We start from the raw sequence: 4,534 nt of genomic DNA, 5'->3' as shown, positions 1-4,534 counted from the left end.
GGTCCTTTGATTTTCTGTCTCTTACATTTAAATAGTTTATTCACTTACTTTTTTTCTTACATTTAGCATGAGATAGATAGATATCCAAACTTACTTTTCTTTAGAGAGATAACCTACCATTAGAACTACTAAATAATTTATCATTTTTTCCATTGTCTTGAAATACCCGTCGTTGTCACATATTACATTTTTTTAATTTAAATTCAATTAGCCAACATATACTATATCATTAGTTTCAGATGTAGAGTTCAGTAATTCATCATCTGCACAAAACACCCAGCACTCATCACATCACATGGCCTCCTTAATGCCCATCACCCAGTTACCCTGTCCCCTCACCCACCTCCCCTCCAGCAACCCTCAGTTTTTTTCCTAGAGTTAAGAGTTTCTCATGGTTTGTCTCCCTCTCTGATTTCTTCCCATTCAGTTTTCCCTCCCTTCCCCTATGATCCTCTGCACAATTTCTTATATTACACATATGAGCAAAACCATATGATAATTGTCTTTATCTGATTGGCTTATTTTGCTCAGCATAATACCTTCCAGTTCTATACACATTGGTGTAAATGGTAAGATGTCATCCTTTCTGATGGCTGAGTAATATTCCATTGTACACACACACACATCACATCTTCTTTATCCATTCCTCTGTAGATGGACATCTGGGCTCTTTCCATAGTTTGGCTATTGTGTACATTGCTGCTATAAACCTTGGGGTGCAGGTGCCCCTTTGGTTCCTCAAGAAGTTAAAAATAGAGCTACCCTATGACCCAGGATATATTACATTTTTTATATATATTGAGATTGCATTCTGGAATATTTTTGTAGTTTCTTATTTGTCTATTACTATTCAATACTACATTAGTATGAGTACAGATTCAGGTCACATTCCATACTAGTTAACTAGTTAGTTACTGTTGCTTAGTGGCTTACAGCAATGGTCTTTTTTTTAAATCACTCACCTATTTTGTTAGTTGGCTGGTGGTTTTTCTGATCTGAGTCACTTCCGATCTCTGCGGAGCTTGCCCATGGACCTGTGGTCAGCTGGTGCATTGGCCAGTAGCTGGATGATCTAGCATGGTCACACTCCCAATGTCTGACTGTTGTAGACTGTTCACACTGTGCCTCAGTCTCCTCCCCTTGACCTCTCCTACTTCAGCAGACTAGTTTGGGCTCAGGTCCATGGTAATCTCAGAGAGAGAAAAAGCCCTAATGTGCAAGCACTTTCAACCTTGTTTATATCATGCTTACCGATGTGCTAATGGTCAAAGAAAGCAAAAGGCTAAATTCAAATTCAAGACGGGTGGGGTGGGGAGAATATACTCTGCCCCTGGATGAAAAAGGTGTGCATGCAAGAACTGGAAGAGTTTGTGGCCATTTTCAGAATCTTCCATACATTAAGAATCTGAATGAGAATTTGCTTTCCAGTGTCAATAGGATCCTGCCACTCTCCAGATTATAAACTTCCCTTGGAATCTTTGATCTTCAGAATAAACTCCAGAACTCTCAGTATGACATAGTCTGGTCTCTGCCTACCTCACATCAGCAGTGCTTATTCACAATATCCTGGGCTCCATCATGCAGAACTATTTTATCTTCATCCCTCCTGTACCTTTGCCCAACTTGAGAAAATAGTAAGAGATCTTTATCTTCATCCCTCCATGTTTTTGCTTTGATTCATACTGAAACCCAATATTTCCCTTGATTCACTATGTCCTTGCTTGTTCCCAACCAAAAAAAATAAAGTGGCTCTTTTTCTTGGAAACATGCTACCAGCCATCGGGCTTCACATTTGTGTGGTAATCCTTAAGAGAAAGGTCACTGTTCTCTTGCACCTGCAACACTTGGGAGGAGCAGCCCCTCCTTTTCTCCCTCATCTTTTGTGGTCTATCCACCAAGACTGTTCCTTTCCCTGAGGAGGAAGCCAACCTGTGATTGGGCAGTAAGTCACAGGTGAGTTGGGAGGTAAAAGACTCTATCATATCCTCCAATCAGCAGCTTCACCTTTGCAAAGGTTTGGGCCCAGGCTTGCTATAAAAAAGCAGATAACTCCACCCTCTCTTAGGTAATTGATTCTCACTTCTATTAGGTAGACTCTGGACAGACCAAGAGTGATGTCCTACATCCTGTGTACCTGTGTCTGGAATGTTTTTCTTCTCCTTTTCATTAATCTGTCCTTTCAATTGATACTCACTGAATGCCTGCTGCATGCCGTTGTGCTAGATGCTGAAGATATAATGAAAGATTAGATCAACCCTGTCCCTGTTCTGATGGTGTTTGTAAGTCAAAGTGATTCTCTTGTAAAGTCTTTCTCCATTTCATTTCCATCCCATCCCTACTTCCTACAGCCAAGTGTATCTTTTAATCTTTGATGTTACTACAATTTTAGCCCATTTGTCATTTCCCAGGGGAAGTACACAGACACACACACACACACACACACACAGGCTTGCTTCCCTAAGCCACACCTGCCAGGAGAAGGATGATAACGCAACAGTAAGGAAAAGGCATTTTTGAATCAGAGCTCACACACAGAAGAATTACTATGACTCCAATCCTTTAACTTTCCTTCCTCCCCCTTCAGGATCCCTGAAAGTTCATGTATTCTTTTGGGTGAATAGCAAAGTGCTTTCCTGGTAGGTCAAGGACTGATTTCTATTTTCTTCCTTGTGGCTATAGCCAGAGCTGCTGACTGTCTTGGACTCAGCTTTTGAGACCACAGGCCCTTGATTCTAACACTCACTGCAGCTCTGTAGCTCTGGTTGGGGTGGGAAGCAGGCACTTCTCTGGAGTTAAAGCTGTCTATTTAGCTCTTTGATGTAGCAGTGCTACAGGTTCAGTTTTCTTATGGGATTTTTTTAAAGAGTTTTGGAACAAGTTAACCTAGATCTAATTCAGAGAACATTTTAATGGATCCATCTTTTTTTTTTGCTCTTTAAGGTATATTATTATTATTATTTTGTATGTACTTGCTATGTGCCAAACTTACTTCCTCTCTTTTTCTTTTTCTTTTTTAAAGATTTTATTTATTTATTTGAGACAGAGAGAATGAGAGACAGAGAGCATGAGAGGGAGGAGGGTCAGAGGGAGAAGCAGACTCCCCGCCGAGCAGGGAGCCCGATGCGGGACTCGATCCCGGGACTCCAGGATCATGACCTGAGCCGAAGGCAGTCGCTCAACCAACTGACCCACCCAGGTGCCCTCCTCTCTTTTTCTTTATGAATTTTATTTTTCAGTTGAAAATATGGAATGCTTCTCAAATTTGTGTGTCATCCTTGCACAGGGGCCACGCTAATCTTCTCTGTATTGTACATGTGCTGTTGAGTGAGCATTAAACATACTTCTTCTTTAATACTTAGTGATCCTAACAAATCTACCCATTTCATGGGTGAGGGATCAAAGGCCCAGAAAAGAGCTTTGCTCAAAGACAAGTAATCCTCTCCCTGTCCATCAGTCTTATTCCTAGGGTCCCAGGCTGGATTTTCAGCTCGGACATTCATCAAGTTCTAAAGCAAAGAGGTTTGCTGGTGGCCTTTGGGGCTCTCTGAGGAGCCTTGTTGGCAAACATATTAGGTCTCACCTCTTCCTCAACACGGTTTGACTTATTCCACTGTACTGTCTTCATTTGTTGAGGGGCCTTTGATTGGCTGAACTGTGAAGAAGCACTCCATCCTTTTCATCTCTGGAGTCTTAGAGCCCAGCTCAGGGTCTGGCCGATTGTAATGAATTAACCTATTGGAAAATTGTGAGGATGAGACATACTCTGGCTCTATGATAGCAATCTGATCCAAGTCCCTAAGGAAGTGTACCCGAGTAGACCTGTGAGTATCAAGGGACAAATAATCACCTTCCTAGTTCCCAAGCCTCTGACCTTATAGTGGAACCACCTTGCCTGCTATGCATCAGAAATAGAACATAAATAATAATAGCTGCTATTTATGATATGGTGATTGTGTGCCTAATGCAACTGCAAACTAATTACATGTATTATCGCATTTAGTCTTAACACCCCTTAAGAAAGCATTGCATTTTTCCCATTTTATAAATGAGGACACTAAAGCACAGGAAAACTAAGTAACCTGCTAATGTCACATTTCAAATGACAGAGCTAGGCTTTAAATCAAGGCACTATGACTCCAGTACTTGAGTCTGTAAAAGAGAGATGACAAAACAATCTCTTCATGACATTTCAGCAAATGTCTTGAAAACCACATGGGACTTTGCTTTGTTTTAACATTAACAAGACAGGGCAGTAGGACTGGAGCTGACCCAGTAGTGAGTCAGGAGTCCCAGATTCCCATCCTGACTCTGACAATTTCTATAGGCTTCTTGGACTATAATGTCTTTATTTGTACAATGATAGATGGAGCTAGTTGGTATCTGATGTCATTTGTAAATATCTTCTTCCATTCTGTCGGTTGTCTTTTGGTTTTGTTGACTGTTTCTTTTGCTGTGCAAAAGATTTTTATCTTGACGAAGTCCCAAAAGTTCATTTTTGCCCTTGCTTCCCTTGCCTTTGGTGATGTTTCTAGGA

The 4,534-nt window shown here is 41.0% G+C and overlaps 1 non-coding gene across 1 annotated transcript; it reads right to left on the bottom strand.

Annotated features, from left to right (window-relative positions):
- Positions 1-3,238: 3,238 nt before the first annotated feature.
- On the bottom strand, positions 3,239-3,343 carry LOC115936522 (U6 spliceosomal RNA). Its single transcript, XR_004071962.1, has one exon. It is a non-coding gene; the product is annotated as a U6 spliceosomal RNA (small nuclear RNA).
- Positions 3,344-4,534: the final 1,191 nt, after the last annotated feature.

This window comes from Leptonychotes weddellii, unplaced genomic scaffold (assembly GCF_054177405.1).
Source record: "Leptonychotes weddellii isolate Sample4059 unplaced genomic scaffold, ASM5417740v2 HiC_scaffold_3593, whole genome shotgun sequence".
NCBI lineage: Eukaryota > Metazoa > Chordata > Mammalia > Carnivora > Phocidae > Leptonychotes > Leptonychotes weddellii.
This window is presented reverse-complemented; position numbering and strand designations above follow the sequence as displayed.